This window comes from Neomonachus schauinslandi, chromosome 6, assembly GCF_002201575.2.
Source record: "Neomonachus schauinslandi chromosome 6, ASM220157v2, whole genome shotgun sequence".
Lineage (NCBI taxonomy): Eukaryota > Metazoa > Chordata > Mammalia > Carnivora > Phocidae > Neomonachus > Neomonachus schauinslandi.
This window is the reverse complement of record NC_058408.1, coordinates 88,304,827-88,324,599: the sequence shown is the minus strand read 5'-3', so window position 1 is coordinate 88,324,599 and position 19,773 is coordinate 88,304,827. Positions and strand designations below refer to the sequence as shown.

Sequence of the window (19,773 nt, the reverse complement as noted above, 5' to 3'; positions counted from 1 at the left end):
AAACTACTGAAAATTCATCATTCAAAATGGCTACCAGCTGGGAGCCATCTGCAGCCTGCTTCACAAAACAAAACAAAACAAAACAAAAAAACAAAAAAAACCCACCAAACCCCCCCCCCAAAAAAACAAACCCAGCTCATTTGTGCTCTATTTTCCTTATATCAATAGAGAAATAAGGTCTATCCTCATGGAGAAGGCTGTTTAAAGTTACTTCATGTACTAATGGATTGTGAGTCAATTTGCTGCATTTCACCATGAAGGAGCTACGTGAGAAAAGAGCCAACTAGAAAACTCTGAAAAGTAGAGATGGGAAAGTAGTGAACTTCTCACACGAGGGGGTGTCTAAAAGCTGAGGATGTTTATTTTGCTGAGACATTAGAAGGCTCTGTTGTATTTCATTTTAAATCCAAGAAATGCATCTCACTGATCAGTTACTCGTCATCTCCAGAATCATTCCTCACATTTGTGTAATATTCATATACATTTCCCATGTATTCCACGCAATAATCTTGTAAATCAGATATGTGAAACCTATTTGCAGATGAAGAAATGAGGAATCAAAGAGGTTAAGCAGCAGAGAGGTATGTAGCAAAGTCTGGCTAAAATCGAAGTCACGTGACTCTAGCAAGAGCAATTCCTGACAAAGTAAGTGGAAAGCACCATATACTTGCGGGGAGGTCATCTGAAAGCTCAACCCCCCAGTGCTCACTAGCAGCAGAGCGGCTGTCCCTTAGCACTCTGATTCATTAATGACAGAGTAACCCCGAGATGGCCCCAGAATGGTTCAATCCAGAGGAGGACCACCACCCCATGTACATAGAGAGAGTGTCAGAAGCATTCTGGTTGTCACAGTGACGCAAGACAGGACCACAGCGGCACTCAGTGGCCAGGGTTACAGATGTTGAACTTCCAACAAAGGGCAAGACAAACCCACTCAAGACGGCCACAGAGACAGTCCTGGCTTTGCACAGTCCCAAGATGCACAAATTGTAGTTACCACAGCTTAGGTAAACAACACCAATTCCCCAACAAGACAAGTTTACGTTCCAGTTACCAAAGCACATTAATTGTGAGTAGTTGCATCAAATACACATGCCACTGCCAGCTCTTCAGTATACAAATCACTACATATATAACATGCATCTTGATCAGTGACGAGTTCAAAGTGTGTTGGGGATTACTCACTGCACATCTGTAATCACCTCATGCACGACAGCAAAGCAAGGACTTGTACTGACTTCTCGTCTCCCAGGGTCAAAAACAAGTGAGATTTTACAAAAATGGATAATCAAAAGTGGAAACTGGCCAACCAAGATGAAAGTACAGCAAACAAACACACAGCGACATTGCTGGAGGGGCTGTGATAGGCGGCCAGAAGAGACTGCGTGAAGACAAACTCAGGGACATAAATGATGGAAGTGGCTGTGACTAGGAGGAGCTGATGCCAGCAAAAAACTTCACGTTAAAGAAATTCTGGGAGATATTCCACAACCATGAAGGTACAAAGGATGACATGTTGGAATCTGATCTAGACTCATGGTCACGACAATTCACTGAGGCAGAGAAAAGATGCTCCCTCCATATCACAAACTATACAATAAAAAAAGCCACGGTTCCAACTATTCTTGACAAGTTTTTTTTACAAAGAAATGAAACACATTAATTCTCAATATTTGTAACACTTAAATACGATGCATTAAATATTAGCTTTAATATCTTTTTCATTTTCCTACATATCTATCACTGACAGGGAACTCTTTAATGTTTTCATAAAAATTTTTAGAAGTTGCACAGCATTCAATTTTCCCACTGATTACTGAAAGTACTTTGAAGTTTCAGCTCGCAAAGGTCATTTTTATGGTCCCACACTGCTGTGCAAAGTGAGGATCACCTTTTATGCCCATTGAGAATCACTGATAAGGGGTTTCAAACTGTTCCACACCATAGGCAGGCTTAACTAATTTATCTCAAAAAGTTCAGCGAACTCCTACATATCGACCAAAACCTAGTTCAGATGTGTCCCCCGCTGTGAAAACTCTCCCAACCCACCCAGGCAGAAGTCACCCCTCCCCCCCCTCCCCATTCTCACTATGTTGTGGCAACATTATAGCGCTTATTTCTTTGCTCATTTTACCAATCCCACCAAGAGGTGGCCTCCTGATGGCCAACCAACTGTATCTTGTTCATTTCTAAACATTTGAATCCAGCACTTAGGATCTAAGAGGCATCGTTAAAGTAATTAACAGTGATGGAGTTAGACAAAGGGGACAGAAGAGGCAAGGATCACCTAAGACTTTCCAATTACTCAGCACTTGGTGTATCTGAGTACAGCCACTCCATCTGCACAGTCTCCTTTAACTCATTCAAAAAATGGTATCCCTGTGGAATCTGCTTATCAGAATAAATGAACTGAGTGAATATTCCTTAAATGAAAGTAAATTCTAAATCACTGACAGAATTTACTTTCCCAAGGTATATGTGCATAATAATGGAGAAGGTCTTCAACTAAAATGCCAAGTACGGGCTTGGACAGTGGGATGCCTATGTTCTGTCACTTCCACTCTAGCCTACAGCTGGTACCTGCTAAGGGGCCCACACCTGCCCATTTTAAAAGATGAGACAGATTTTTGTGTTAAATCTCCTGATTTCTAAATGTTACCTATTTCAATTATGTAAAAAAAACACTGTGGGTGAAAGAAAGCATGGACCCCAACTTCCAACCTGTGCTCCAAACCAAGGAGTATTTTCATGGGGTATGGGTAGGTTGTATGTGATGACCTGTAGTGTTAGTGAAGAGCCAGTTTCTTGGTTCCCCTGGGACGTAAGTATCTATGATTCTTAAGGCTATTTCACTCTCCAATTATCACTTTATTATAATTCCTCAGAAAGACTAACCAGATCTCTATCATACCTGCTATCATAGGTAGCTATGAAAAGATTAAATTTGAACTATCAGATGTAACTTGTATATGACTTGAATATAATGCTTTAACAGTATATAACTTGTGAAAAAAATGTAACAGTATTAATATCTCTCACAAAATCAAGTTACCAAACCTTGATTGTAATTTTCTAGCCTCTGATTTTTCATAAGCCCGTTATTCCAGTTACATGAATTCACATTATATGATTTTTTAGGCCACACATTTTACCACTCCGGTCACCTCGATCTTCTTTAAGCAAACAATCCCACTTAGCTCAGTAAGTTCCAGTGGCACTGGTGCTGGGAATGACAGATCAGCACAGCAGCAGATCTATTATGGCATCCCCGAGACATTAATAAGATACAATTCTGTGTAGGCTGTACTGGGTAAGTAGGCAAAGAAGTGAGTACTGGGCTCAAGAAAAGTTTACTTCAGAAAAAGAATAATGAAGATGTATGTATTGGTTACACTACTATAACAACTCCAAATGTCAGGGGATGAACACAACAAAAGCTTTTCTCTCCTGTTAAATGGACTGCCTAAGTCAGCAAAGGGCTTGGTTCTACACAGTCATGCAGGGACCCAAGCTTACGGAGGCCCTTTCATTTTATAGCTGCCCATCTGGAATTTCATGGCCTCCTGTCTCCCTTTGGGAGAAACATGCAAACATGGTCCCTGAATGACTCACTTAAGTGGACATTATAAGTTGTCTACCCAGGGTCCAGGAATCAACTTGGGTATCTAACAGAGTGATGCCACTCCCATGGCCAAGGGCTGGTTTAAGAGTAGGCATGTTAAAGCTCAATAACAACAACAACAAAAAAAACAAGCAACCTGATCCAAAAATGGACAGACTTGAATAGACTTTTCTCCAATGAAGACATACAAATGGCTAATAAGCACATGAAAAGATGCTCAACATCACCAGTCATTAGAAAAGGTACAAATCAGAAGTATAATGAAATAGCACAGCCATTAGGATGGCTGCTATATAAAGGAGCAGACAGTAAGTGCTGGCAAGGATGTGGATAAATCAGAACCCTTGCACACGGTGGGTAAGAATGTAAAATGGAACAGCTGCTGTGGAAAAGAGCAATGTGGAACACCACTGGCAGTTCCTTAAAAAATTAAAAATAGAATTAGCACACGATCTAGCAATTTCACTTCTGGTTATACCCCCAGAATAATTGAAATCAGGGTCACAAAGAGGTATCTGTACATCCACATTTATAATAGCACTGTTCATGATAGTTAAAATGTGGAGGGGCGCCTGGGTGGCTCAGTTGGTTGGGCGACTGCCTTCGGCTCAGGTCATGATCCTGGAGTCCCGGGATCGAGTCCCACATCGGGCTCCCTGCTCAGCAGGGAGTCTGCTTCTCCCTCTGACCCTCCTCCCTCTCATGCTCTCTGTCTCTCATTCTCTCTCGCAAATAAATAAAATCTTAAAAAAAATTTTAAAAAAAAATGTGGAAACAACACAGTGTCCATTGATGAATGAATATGGATAAGCAAAATGTGGTACATACATATAATAGAATAGCATGCCACCTTAGAAAGGATGGAAATTCTAATATATACTACAACATGGGTGAACCTTGAGGCATTATGCTAAGTAAAATAAGCCAGTCACAAAAATATGAATACTGTATGATTCCATTTATATGAGAAAACTTACCTAAAGTCATCAAAATCATAGAGACAAAAAGTAGAATGGTGACTGTTTTTAGGGGCTGCAGGGAGGGGCAATGAGGAGTTACTGTTTAATGGGTATAGAGTTTCAGTTTTATAAGATGGAAAAAGCTATGCAGATGGCTGATGGTGATGGTTAAACAACAATATGAACTTTTTTGTTACCACTGAACTGGACTCCTAAAAATGGTTAAGACAGTAAATTTTATGTTATGTGGATTTTACCACAATTAAAAAAAGAAAGAATAGGCAGGCATATAATCCAATTTGGGCCAAAGACAAAAAGAGAAGAGGTTTGTCTGATCGACATTTTTGACAATGAAGTGTTCTGGCTTTTTAAAGAGAATTTCTGAAAAGGTTTTCTCTCTCCCACTAGATGAGAAACAAAGACACATGGAGCCCTGCCTGCTGCTACAGGAGAGAATCAGCTTTAGGAGAAAGCCATCAGGGTGGAAGACAGAGCTGAGCAGGAGAATCTCTGAATCCTGGATGACCTCACAAAGCTTCTGGATCAAACTATGCCTGAAGCCACTCCCTGTGCACTCTTCAGTAATGAGAGCCAATACATGTTCACATCATTGAGGCCGGCCTTTTACTTGAAGCAGAAAGCATCCTACTGGATACGTCTTCCAAACCAGGTCCTCCTTCTGACTTCCATACTTTTCTCTGACATGTGTTCAAAACATTGTCCCTTCCCCTCTCCTACAGCTTCTTCCTCATCTCCCTCACTGCCCACACTACTATATCCAATCAGTTGCAGAGACCTAGTGATTCTCTCTCCAAAACTATGCCCAGAACCTAAGACAACCTTCCATCCAGGTAATTACCACCGTGAGCATTTCTACCAATGGCTTCACAAGCGGTGAGAGCACTTCCAGTTTTCTCCCCTTCAACTCACAAGCTCTGGTATTTCCCTCCTATAATTCAAGTCTGCCAGCCCTTATTCATTATCTCTTAAGTTGGGCACAAACTTCTTGGCCTAACATTAAGGTTGTCCATAACCAGGCCACAACCCACCTCTCTGGTTTTACTTTTCCTCAGTCCCCGTATCTTCATCACCACCACTAACCACTGCCCTGCCCACACCCGATCCCCATCTTTTTTTTTCTTTCTATAAGCAGTTCTGTTGTCCCACTGTCTCCAGCATTCAATTTCTACCTGTTGTTCATCACAAAGCATAAAAGCAACTGCAAGATCCCCTCAATTTGATATAATCTTCCCCTCCTCAGAGCTGCTATACTGTCTTTCTTATGAGACTTATATTTCTATTTTAAATTGGCTCAATCCCCCTTCAAAGATAAACTATCTTTGAGGGCAAAGTCTGTTTTACTTACAGTGAACTTGCCAGGTCTTACAAGGCCTAATTACTGGTAAAGCCAACAACAGCTACCCTCTTGACAAGTCACAAAGAGGATGCCTGGGCATTTCATTTGCAAGAGAGCCGTAAGCTTCTAGAAGAATAATCTACTATCCTTTGAGGGAACCAAAGGTGGAATCACTTTCTTTTTTTTAGGATCATGTATCTAAATCAAGAGTCTCTGGCTCAAATGTCGATTGGAGCCAGGCAGGAAACAGTTAGGAATGAATGGGCACAGTGCATGCTTTTAATTCAAATACACATTACACAAAAAGAAAAAATAGACAAAAATCATTCATTGCCCCAAACAAATACATCTTCTCTCATTTTCTTGGAATTCACTGTCCCCTCATTCACAGTTCCCCTTGACCTATAGATATAGGTACAAGAATTATTTTACTCCATCATGAGAAAACCAACAGTAAAACAGCAAGCATAAATGATAACTGACACCAGACATCCACACCAGGGAATAAGAGGGAGTGGGAAGGGTGAGGCAAACAGGAGCACATCACTAGCTCCAACCAGCACGTGTAGAAGCTGACCCAAAGCAGCCAGACTTTCAGATTTTTCAAAAAAAGCTACCAAACCAGACTGGGATGTAAAATCTCCTTAATTTTAAAATGTTGGTAGCTAAATAATTTATTCCAAAATCACTATTTAGATAAATACGAAATAGCCTCAACTAAACGTGTGTATACCAAATACAACCAGGAAGCCATTCACTTGTTTTCTGTTTACCTGAGATGGGTTACAAGAGAAATAACAGGAATGTGGTAATACTCAAAAAAGTGAGCAGATGGTGCTTCTACCAGAATCAGAAAATCCTGTGCCTCAGGCATTTTATCTCTTTTTTTTTTTTTAAAGATTTTATTTATTTATTTGAGAGAGAGAATGAGATAGAGAGAGCATGAGAGGGGGGAGGGTCAGAGGGAGAAGCAGGCTCGCCGCTGAGCTGGGAGCCCGATGTGGGACTTGGTCCTAGGACTCCAGGATCATGACCTGAGCCGAAGGCAGTCGCTTAACCAACTGAGCCACCCAGGCGCCTGCCTCAGGCATTTTATAATGAGCTGGACTTTGATCTTAGGAAGAAGAAACAGACAGCTTTATAGGCCAGCACTTGACTCTGGGTCTAGGGCATTCGGTGGAGAGGCTCAGGGCTAAAGGCTGCTGGGAAACTGAGTCCAATTAAGCCTAACATAAAGTTATATGTGAATCCCCTTGCATATGCTAGAAATTCCAAAACCACTAAGTTTTCCTGAATTAATGTTGGGAAATTATCACTTCCAAGAGGATGCCAGAAAATTAAAGTATTACCCCACTGAATTTGGCACAGCATGATAGAAAATATCTACTGTACTATAAATGTATTTTTCTGCAAAAGTAATTTTAAATCTTCCTGAAATAGAAAAAAGTATGGAGCCTATAAAAAGTTATGAGTAATATTCGAAGTATTTATACATTTCAAAAATGAATTTAATTGATTATGAAAATTTCCAAAGAAGCTACTCAAGAGGCTTAAGTGCACTAATGATGTCACAAGGGAGACCTGGAAAGAAAAACATGCAGATGTACTAAGATTTCATTAATCTGCAAAACTACAGAATTAGATTTGGCAATATTTCAGATGTCTTCATGTGATTCTTAGAGTAAAATTTCATAACAGTTTTTCCCTTGTGAATTTTTAGGTTCTTAACATTTAAGAACAATCCAATTAAAAGCCACTAAACTTTCTAAATGCTGGCTTCAAGAAATTAAGATTCTCTCAGTACATCCTCAATTTTCAACATCTATTCACAGCTGATAAAATGGGATAATTATTCTACGTATGAAATTTGAACCAATTGGTGAGGTGTATTTTACCACCATGCATTCATATAAAACAAGGTTAAGTATGAGACACTGTGCTCGCCAAAGGGCAACAATGATGGACCAAAACAGCTCTGGCCACTGCTGTCACAAGGCTGATAGTATAGTCAGGGAAACCAACAACCAAACAACCCTTACTTTAATTACCAAGCATAAGAAGTTTCATGAAAGAAACTTACAAACTGCAGTGATATCACCTAACAGAGAGATGCCATGTATATATTAATCAGGGAAGGCTACCTTGAAGAAATGAGCCATAATATGAAGCACAGTTACATCAAAGGGGGTGATGCAAATCGTATCAGGAAGAGGGAGCAGGATTCATTCATTTCTAAATATTTACTGCATGCCAGATCCATGCCAGTCACTGCATTAAACATTAGGCATAAATAGTCAATAGAATTTAAACAGTTCTGATCACACTTACAATCTACTGGGGGAAATGAACAAATACAATAAAATAAATCTACTGGGAGAAATGAAGTAAAGGCAGGGGGAAGAAATCATTTTTTAAGTGGGGGAAGGGTTAAAAACGAACAGGATGCCCTGAGTCAGAACAATAAGAGGGGTCATACTTTGTATTAGGCGAGACAATCTGAGGATGTTAAGCCAAGACCTGAAAGATGTCAAGAAAACATAAAGAACATAGCAAGCGGAAGCCCTGAAGCAGGAGGGAACTCGAAGTTAAAAGAACTGAAAGACGGGGCGCCTGGGTGGCTCAGTTGGTTAAGCGACTGCCTTCAGCTCAGGTCATGATCCTGGAGTCCCTGGATCGAGTCCCGCATCAGGCTCCCTGCTTGGCGGGGAGTCTGCTTCTCCCTCCGACCCTCCCCCCTTTCATGCTCTCTCTCTCTCAAATAAATAAATAAAATCTTAAAAAAAAAAAAAAAAAAAAAAAGAACTGAAAGACGACCAGCAGGTAGGAGAAAAGGGCAACAGTGAGGTGGAGAGGGACGTAAGGGCCAAGTCATATAAAGCCTGGAGAGCCATGGATAAGGGGGCTGGGTCTCCTTCTAACAGCACTAGGAAGGCCGTAAAGGGCTTTAAGCTTTGTAGGAACATAACCTTATTTGTGTTTTACAGATCACATTGAAGGAGGCAGGCAGGAGTAGAGAGATGAGCTAGGAGAGCATTGCAATTGTCAAGCAAGAGATGATAGGAGCATGGAGAAGGGTCAGGATGGTAGAGATAAAGAAAAATGAAGCAAATCAACTTCTACTGAGAGTGGAACACCAAGACTCTTGATTGACTTGATTGGGGAGGAGTGATGGAAGGGGAGCTATCAAGTTATCCATCAGGTTTCTGGTTGGCTGGTGCCATCACTGAGACTGGAAGTAAGAAAGAGACCAAATGAGACTAAGAACATAAAAGTTTCAGTTAAGCTACATTTTTAAAGTCTATGAGCCACTGAAGTGGATTTCCAGCCAAGTGGAAATATCAGGCTAAGGTGCTAAGAATCTAGTGTGCAGAAGGAAAAAAAATTTAATTTGAAATATAAAATTTGGAATTAAATGGTATCTGAGGCTCTCACCTATGAAGGACATGAAGAAGAAACAAAGGTCCTTCCAATTTAGGTGTGAAACTAACCTTGAGAATTTACAAAGTAGAATGTAAGTGGGAGGCAGGGGGAATGGGGAATGGGTCTTGTTTCCTGGTCACAGAGTTTCACTTTGGGAAGGTGAAAAAGGTCCGAACGTGGATGGTGGTGATGGTTGCAAAACAGTGTGAATATATTTAATGCCACTTAAAAATGGTTAAAATGAAGAATCTTATCTGTTGCTTTAATTAAAAAAAAAAAAACTAAACCTTGAGAAATTCCAACATTTAGACACTGGGTAGAAGAGGAGATGCTGAAAATATCACAGAGGGAATAAACTTCCAGAATGGTGGTAGATGATGATGAAGTCATAGAAGACAAAGGAAAAACTCCACGCTAATAATCCCCATAGAGGAGTTCCTCAAGGAAAAAAGAAAAGAACTGAAAGCTACTAAGAAATCAAGTCAGATGAAGACTTTAAAGTATCCCTTGGATTTTTTAAAACACCAGGATCGTGGGTAACCCTGACACAACCATGTAAATGGAAGGGTGAGCAGAGGAGTTGGCGTGAGCTGAGAAGTAGAATATGATCAGACAACTCCTTCAAGAAGTTTTGACTCTTAACAAGAAGCAGAAAAACAAGACAGTGGCTGGAGAGGAATGTGACGTCAAGGGAAGTATGACAGTTGCAAAAAGCCTACCCCAATGTCCACTTTCTCCCAATTAGAATTCTCAATTTTTAGCTGGGCACATGGACACCTAAAATAACTACTCTGACTTCCTTGAAGCTAGGTATGGCTAGGAAACTAAGTTCTGCCTAGGGAAATGCTGGGAAAATTCTAGGAAATCTCATGATTGAATGTCTTTTGTCCCTTCTTCCATCCTGCTGATTAGACTGTGGTGTTTGAAGTTCCAACTTGGATGATGAAGATAAGGGCCATAACCCAGGAGTGGGGAACTGTCTAGGTAGAAGTACCTTGGTTTACTAGGTCTCTGGGGAACACTGTCACCACACCAGACCTGCACTGTTCTTTTATGAGAAGTAATCTTCCACCTTATTTAAACAGCAATCATTTTGTTTTGCTTTGTTTCCACACAATTCTAATCTGAACTGATACAGGCAGTTTTTGTTTTCCTTTAGTATGGGAGACAGTAGAACACAATGGTGTGGAAATGGGAATGATCCAATGAGAGAGCCTGACTACAGCAGAGGAGGACAAACCCAAAGTGAGAAGCAGGAGAGACATGCAAACCCAGTGTGCTTAGAAAGATGAGACCAGGGAAGATGCAGGAGTTAAAAACCACATGGACTTGCAAAGTAGGACAAGGATTTTACTTTTTTATCCTAAAAGCACTGGGAAACTAGACATTTTTTAATAAGTAAGTAACGTGATCTAATGTGTATCTTTTCAAAGATGAGTGACAGTAGTTTGAAGAAAGGAAGGGAGTGAGGGCCAAGAGAGGTGGCAAGGAGACCAGTTAGGAAGTTGTTCTGACAATCCAGCTGAGAGATGGGGATTGTTTCAAGTAGGTTAATGATTACAGTCCAACGGCAAAGTGAGCGAATGTGAAGAAGATAGTACTGGCAGCCCTTTGTATGTGGTTATGCATGACAGAACAGGGACAGCAAACAGTCAAGGATGACACTCAAGGTTATGGCCTGGACAACACTGTGAACGGTGGTGTCGTTCACTGAAATATGGACTTGTGGAAACGATACACATTGAGTAAGCTCAATTTTTAAAGATTTTTATTTATTTTTTAGAGAGCGAGCGAGAGAGAAACAGCATGAGAGGGGAGAGGGTCAGAGGGAGAAGCAGGCTCCCCGCTGAGCCAGGAGCCCGATGTGGGACTCGATCCCAGGACCCTGGCATCATGACCTGAGCCGAAGGCAGACGCTTAACCATCTGAGCCACCCAGGCGCCCGGGTAAGCTCAATTTTTAATACTCTAATTTTTAAGTTCTTGAGAAAACCAAATGTAAATAAATACCCAGCAAGTAAAAGACTTGTCCTCAGCAGCTTATTCATAATAGCGGAAAACAGGAACTAGCCAGGTGTCCATAAACAAGGGAGCAGATTAACTGTGGTACACGATGTAATACAACTCATTAAAGAAAGGAATGAACTACTGATAATATGCAACAATATGGATGAAACCCAAAAACATTATGCTCAGAAAAAGAAGCCTTATACTATAAAGTACATACTGTATTTTCCATTTACATTAATATTCTAGAACAAACAAAACTAATCTTTGGTGAAAAAACTCAGAAAAGTGGTTTCACACTAAGTGGGGGTGGGCTTGGGAGGGGGGTAGGAGGAAACTGTTTCAAGTCATGGTAAGGGTCTCTATCTTCATAAGAGTTTGCGTTAACGGATATATACATTTATCAAAACACATTCAATACTACATTTACTTTATCTAAATTTAGCAATGACAAAACACTACAAATATTGAATGCTGATTGTTGGTACGCATGGTGAAGAGCTAAAGTGTGCTGATGTAAGCCTGCTAGTCTGAAATGCAGCAAAAAGATGGATTAATGAATAAATAGGATAGATCCATATGTGATAAAGCAAATATAAAGAAGTAACTGTAAAATTTAATTAGTGGGTATATGGTATTCCCCGCATAATTCTTACAACTTCTTTGTATTTTTATAATAAAATGTTAGAAAAGCTTTAAGTAACTAATCTGCATTTTTTAAAGTGTTAACTAAAACTTAACAATGATAGATTCAAGAACACATCTTCTTCCCTTTCCTTTACATCTTCACTTTTATTGTGAATCCATGAATGTTTACTACTGTGAGACTGGTGACCAATTAATCACAAAGAAATCTAGCATTTTAATGTCATTTGACATCATTATTAAGAGTCCAAAATATGTACTTTGCAGAAAAACAGTTAAATAGAAATATTTTAACACATTTTAAGCAATGAAACCATGATAATTCAGGAAAAGAAAAAACTGGGGAAAGTTTCAGCTAATATAGGGAAAATAATGGTCATTCTGAATTATGTAACATTTTAAGGGATACTGTTTTCTTATTTTCATACTTTGGTAGCTCTTTAGGACCCATCTAATAAGAGAATAACTATCGCTGGCATACCAAATGTCACACTGATATTCATTATTGTATTTTTAAATGTTTCCTAGGAATACTGTTTATATCCTTAATTTCCACTATCAAACACAAATTTTTTACTTAAAGAAAACCCCTAGGTCTTTCTTAGCAAAAATTAGCAACTAAAATTATTTAAAATTATTACACTTAGTTGAATTTTTATAAAAATTTATCCTCAAAAAATAAGGTCAAATTGTCCTCTTTTTTTTTTTTCCCCTGCAAAGAAGCTTACTGAGGGTGATTCAACCAAGGGGGTATTTCAGGAACCTGAGTCCTAAGGAGCTAGGCAGAACTCATGGGAGGGCTGAGGGGAGCTGAGGGGAGCTGAGGGCATGCAGGAACAAGGATGTAATAACTTCTGGAGGACAGAGGGAACTACCTGGTCCGGTCTGAAACTGCACAGAAGGGCTGAGTTAAAAACAAGGTGGTTGCTAAGACTGTGGGGCTGGGATTGGATGGTATGAGAGCCTGGCTGGTTTCTAGAGGCAAGAGAAGCTCCAGATTGGGGTTTGTAGATGGGCATCCGCCAAGGTCTTCCAGAGGACAGTGACCATGATGATTGAAGGAGGTCATAAAGAGCAGGTAGAGATAGAAGAGCACAGCATCCACTGTGTGGCTGAACTGCACCCACAGGTCCACTAAGTGCTGCTTCTGAGCCTTGTGTTCCTATTGGCCCTTGTTGATGTAGGAGATCTATTTGACTCTGCCTGGTTGTTACCAGGCATCCTCCCCACCAGCTCCACTGGCTCCTCAGGCCAGGCAGTAGGTAGGAGTGAGACCCAGGCCCTTACTTCCCTTCTGGGTTGCAGTGGGGCGGCATTTTTTTGGGCTGGTACAATGTAAAAGCAATGTGGTGGCTGGGTGATCATCAGGTACAGCATGGAGGTGATAAAAACGGTCCCCAGTAGGCTGACCTGCACCGTCAGAGACAGACACAGGACAAAGGAGACACTGATGTGGGAGGTGCCACTGGCCAGGAATAAGTCCTTCATCATGAGCAGAAAGACGGTGTAGTGCAGCAGAAGTGCTGTCTTGAATGGGGCATGACTCTCACTTTCTGCTGGCAGAAAGAAGCTGAAGGCATTGATGACAACCCCAGAAAGCCACTTGACCCCAGAAAGCTCATCACATTCAGGCTGTACCACCTGCTGAGATGAAAGAGCTGAAGGTGAGAATGCAGTTCTGTTCATCAAAGGGGAAACAGAAGACGTCCAGATTACATATGTTCATACCGGCTTATATCTGATGCAACCTTCACAGGTGACATAAGCCATGTGACTTGCAGGTGCCTGATCCACATCCATGACCTCCTCACTGAAGATAGTTGGAAGCCACAGGTTCTTAGTTGCCATGCTGAGCTTCCTGATGCTCCCATATTCTTCTGATGAGTGGATCATAGTAGATCATAAGTTAGCCCCAGGAATGATGTCATCGGTTGAAGCTGAGCATCACCATTTCCACGATGCCAGACGGGGTGATGGAGATGTGGACATGAGTGGGGATACTGTAGTTGATGTCTGGATGGAAACTTTTCTGCTAAACACTGCTTAGAAGGTAAGAGGATTACCCCCATGCTGGTCAAAGCCTGAGTGACTGGTAGTAAAACTGTCTCCTCTTCCTTGAAGCAGCCAGTGGAAAATGAGGCAGAGGAGGAATCCTTCTCCACGCAGCCAAAGTCTTTCCATCTTCCTCTCGCTCTTCTCTGGAGACTTAGTGATAATGTTGATCTTGCAGACCCACAGGCCACATCTTGAGCCCTAGCTCAAACTGTCCTTTTAATTAAAACTTATAAACTGATTTTTCAAAACTACCAATTAAAAAGCTCAATATCAACTCACATTCATTTATTTATTCAGCTGATACTTACAGAGAGTTTATGAAGTGGCAAGTACAACTGTAGATACTACATAAGAAAAGTTTTCATTTAGTAACACAAATATTTTAATTACATATTCATCTGCCTGGGACATTCTATTGCTCATTTTCAGCAGATGAAGTCTTTAACATATAGTCTGGTGAATATTCTAAGATACGTAGCTTTCCTTATGTACCTGCTATCAGCTTGGACTTTAACTGCACTAAACTTTTTAAAATCCTTTTAAACTTTAAAAAAAAAAAAAAAAAAGGAATACTAATCTCTCAGGTAAACATCTAGACACTGTCTTCTTAAGAGCCCCACTGTTAAAGTAAAGGAAAAGGAAATAACTAAATGAGCCTAAGGCTGATCCTAAGTCCTCAGGGTTTGTTTGTTTGTTTTTCAATTTAAATTTTAATTTCAGTAAATATACAGTGTTAGTTTCAGGTGTACAATATAATAATTCAACAATTCCATACATACATCACCCAGTGCTCATCAAGACAAATGCATTCCTTAATCCCCATCACCTAGTTCACCCATCCCCCCACCCACCTCCCCTCTGGTAACCATCAGTTTGTTCTCTATAGTTAAGAGTCTGTTTCTTGGTTTGTCTTTTTTTTTTTCTTTGCTCATTTGTTTTGTTTCTTAAATTCCACACGTGGGTGAAATCATGGTATTTGTCTTTCTCTGAATGACTTACTTCACTTAGAATTATACTCTCTAGCTCCATTCACATCCTTGCAATTGGCAAGATTTCATTCTTTTTATGGCTGAATAATATTCCTGTGTGCATATGTATGTGTGTGTGTGTGTGTGTCTACTACATCTTCGTTATCCATTCAACTATCAATGGACCAGCCTACTGCCATAATTAAGCTATTGTAAATAATGCTGCTCTAAGTACAGTGGTGCATGTATCCCCTTGAATACTAAGTCCTCAGTTTTTAAATTCTTCACTAGCCTGATCAGGAAAAATACTGAACTAGGTACACCCACAAGTTTTAAAGCGGGAAATCTTGTTTTTTAAGTTTCTCGGTTTTGGTTTGCACACTGTTCCTGACTTAAAGCAAAATGCTTTCCATAAATGTGGTAAACAAACACCAAACTCCATGTCATCAATAAAACCCAGTTTTCCCAAATAAAAGAATATCGACTTACTCCAACCATTTAAAATGATGCAATCCTTGGAATGTGTGTTTGTTAAAAGGACAAAGGAAGTAGTGTAAAGCTCAAATGTGACTAGTGGGATCAGACTGTTGTGCTCAAGAAAAATTTTGAGTTTTTCAACCAGGGTCAAACACAAAGGTGAGATTCAGAACACTGTAAATTAACCTGGAAAAAAAATTGAGTGGAAAGTGTAGGTTTTAAACTTCACTGATATTTCCCTTTCCTTTATAAGGTCATTCAGTGAGGATCAAAGCTTGCATAAGAACAATTCACAAAAGAAAAGGCAAGGAAAATTCTTCAAAAATGCTTTATGTATAAATTGGTATACCTGACCCAAGGCAATAATGCACTGACCAAAATCAGAACATCTAAAGATGATGGAAAACTTCCATTTTTTTCACACTAAAATGATTCAGGGAATCTTTCAAAACAAGTTTTACTCCCAGTCTGCACCCCATGCATTTTGTTAAAAAGTGGAAGACCATAAAATATTCAATTCTGTGTTTACTGCCAAATTTTTTATTTATTATGTTCACACAAAAAAAAGTAATTTATAGTAAGCCAAGATGAAACAAACATTTATTGAGCACCTGGTAGACATCAGCACTTCATAAACACAAATGTACATGATCTCCACTTCCTCCATACAACCTTATAAAGCAGGCATGATCCCCATTTGACACTTTGAAAAGCAAGTTTGGAGAGATTAAAGATCTTGCTTAGGATTGCACAGCTGAGTCAGGAGTGGCCTTCAGCCCTGGCTCTGCAATTAACTAGCTATATGTTCTTATGAGTGCAAGTCACTTCTCTGACACTCCATTCCCTCATATGCAAACTAGAAAGACTCACCTGAACATTTTAATTACATTAAAAGGTGCTTTTGATCTTTTAGAGACTGATGAGGGATGGTCAGACTTCTAATTTTCCCCTCCACCTCTACCCTTTATCCAATTTCACTGTTCCCCGCCCATTCCACAAGAAGGAAGGGAAAGGAGCTGCCCTCCCCTTGCCTGAAAAAAGAGTACTTAAAAGTTTTGTTTTACAGTATGGAGGTTCCTCAAAAAGTTGAAAATAGAGCTACCATATGATCCAGCAATTGCACTACTGGGTATTTACCCCAAAGATACAAAAGTAGGGATCCGAAAGGGTACGTGCACCCCGATGTTTATAGCAGCAATGTCCACAATAGCCAAACTGTGGAAAGAGCCAAGATGTCCATCGACAGATGAATGGATAAAGAAGATGTGGTATATATGTACAATGGAATATTATGCAGCCATCAAAAGGAATGAGATCTTGCCATTTGCAACAACGTGGATGGAACTGGAGGGTATTATGTTGAGTGAAATAAGTCAAACAGAGAAAGACATGTATCATATGATCTCACTGATATGAGGAATTCTTAATTGCAGGAAACAAACTGAGGGTTGCTGGAGTGGGGGGTGGGGTGGGAGGGATGGGGTGACTGGGTGATAGACACTGGGGAGGGTATGTGCTCTGGTAAGCGCTGTGAATTGTGCAAGACTGTTGAATCTCAGATCTGTACCTCTGAAACAAATAATGCAATATACGTTAAGAAAAAAAAAAAAAGAATAATAAGAAGAAGGTAGCGGGAGGGGAAGAATGAAGCGGGGGAAATCGGAGGGGTAGACAAACCATGAGAGGCGATGGACTCTGAAAAACAAACTGAGGGTTCTAGAGGGCAGGGGGGTGGGAGGATGGGTTAGCCTGGTGATGGGTATTGAGGAGGGCACATTCTGCATGGAGCCCTGGGTGTTATACACAAACAATGAATCATGGAACACTTCATCTAAAACTAATGATGTAATGTATGGGGATTAACATAAGAATAAAAAAAAAAGAAAAGAAAAAGAAAAAAAGTTTTGTTTTAGATATTTGATAACACATCTGATTTTTAAAGGAGAAAAATCTTAAACAGAGAAGTTAAAACTACTTCCTAAAATCAGAGTATTAGAGACTTTCCCTTTATATTTTTTCATAATTACAATGAACAAATGAGAACTGACTTCATAAAATCCCCTCAAACACCTGACATCTCCGCTAAAAAAAAAATAATAATAATTAGTGTGGTCTCAAGTTTGGTAAAGAAGCATCACAATGTGCTATGGTGAGTGCTGTGAATTGTGTAAGACTGTTGAATCACAGACCTGTACCTCTGAAACAAATAATACATTATATGTTAAAAAAAAAAAGAAAGAAAGAAGAAGATAGCAGGAAGGGAAAAATGAAGGGGGGGAAATCGAAGGGGGAGACAAACCATGAGAGACTATGGACTCTGAGAAACAAACTGAGGGTTCTAGAGGGGAGGGGGGAGGGGGGATGGGCCAGCCCGGTGATGGGTATTAAGGAGGGCACGTATTGCATGGAGCACTGGGTGTTATACGCAAACAATGAATCATGGAACACTACATCAAAAACTAATGATGTAATGTATGGTGATTAACATAACATAATAAAAAATATATAAAATAAAAATAAAATAAAATAAAAAAAAGAAGCATCACAATGGCCAGTAAGAAACTGTGTATCCAGACTAAATTTAAAAGTCATTCTTAACAAATTAGTTTTTAAACTGAAGTACAACTGACACACAACAGTTACATTAGTTTCAAGTATATGACACAGTAATTCCACAAGTCTGAACCTTTATGCTGTGCTCAGCAAAGTGTCACCATACAGCCCTATTACAGTAACACCACTTTACAAATTAGCTTTTAAAGGACTAGATGGCCAAAGAGAGTAAGTAATTTTTTCTGTATCTTGTTTATAATCCACAGAGGTATAAAACTCATAACAATTAATTAGAAAATAAAATTCTAGTTTGGTAAAGTAATAATCTGTGCCTTCCTTAAAACTGACAAGCTGAATTGAATTGAGAATTTTCCATATGCCCTAATCATGAAACTCTTTGATCGAGTTCATTATTGAAAAGTCAGAAAAAGTCATCACTTCCAATATATTTGTCAAAGGAATTCAAACATTTAATAGACAAAACGGGTTAAATAGGAGCAAATGGCTGAGATATTTTTACTATCTTAACTAAAATTCCTTGCTGGGAAGAACTCAAGGGAAAAACATAGGGAAAATTCATCAGGTATTTAAGAGAGGAAGATGATACTAACATTTGAATGCCTACTATGTGACATCACTAGGAGATTTTATGTAGATTGCTTTGTTTAATCACAGTCTTTTTTTTGTTGTTGTTAATCCAGTATAGTTAATATACAATGTTATATTAGTTTCAGATATTCAATAATTGCAGTCTTTTAGTCCTAAAAAAGGTAGGCATCACTATCCCACTCAACAGGTGAAGAAAGAGGCTTAAAAACTAGGTAATTTGTGGTGCACCTGGGTGGCTCAGTTGGTTGAGCAGCTGACTCTTGGTTTCGGCTCAGGCCATGATCTTGGGATCATGGGATAGAGCCCCGTGTTAGGAGAGGTTCTCTCTCTCCCTCGGCCCCTACCCTGGCTCAAGCACTCTCTCTAAAACAAATAAATAAACCTTTTAAAAATGTTGGTAATTTGCCCAAGGTCACACAGCTAATAAATGCTGATGTATTTCCAGCTCATATATATTTGAATATATACTTAAATGAAAAGTCTAAGTTCTTTATACAACCTCCTTCCACCTTTTCTGTGTTTGGTCAGGGATTCAAAAACTAAAAAGTCACATTTCGCAACCTATTAAAATTTTAGTTTTGGTTGAAAAAAATACATGATCATGATACAATATATCAACTGCTACACCAGAGGTATGAGAAGATAGCACATAAAAGTTGCACTTCTAGAAACAGGGTAAACTGGATATTCAGATAAAGCCATTTAAGTAGAAAGCTTCTTAAAATGCTGAGTAAAATATAAAAATGTATTTTTCAAAGTAAGAAAATTCCTTAGATCAGAAATGATAGGAAGTGAAGGCTGGAGTCAGCACTTGTCATAGAAATGTCTATTACCTGGTGGCCTATAGCCTGAATTTTAACAAACCATGTTCAGTGAACAGAAAATAAAGTTCACAACAGAAACACATAAAGCCCCAGAGGTTGAAATAAAAACTCCCTGTTAGTGATCAACAGTGTCTGGCTTTGCCTTGTGGAATGAGAAAAAAGAAAAAAGTCTCCTGAGAATTCCTAAATATATTTATGTGACAGAATTCTCTTGGTGACAGAATTAAAAAGTTTAAACAATTTTTAAAAAGTTTAAAACAATTTAAAAGTAGTTTTCA

At 39.4% G+C, this 19,773-nt stretch overlaps 1 protein-coding gene and 1 pseudogene across 1 annotated transcript in view; both read right to left on the bottom strand.

The window, feature by feature from the left end:
- BICC1 (BicC family RNA binding protein 1) overlaps nt 1-19,773 on the bottom strand; it is a 301,301-nt gene that overhangs the window by 141,650 nt on the left and 139,878 nt on the right. The window lies entirely within an intron of this gene.
- LOC110589089 lies at nt 12,985-14,190 on the bottom strand (annotated as a pseudogene).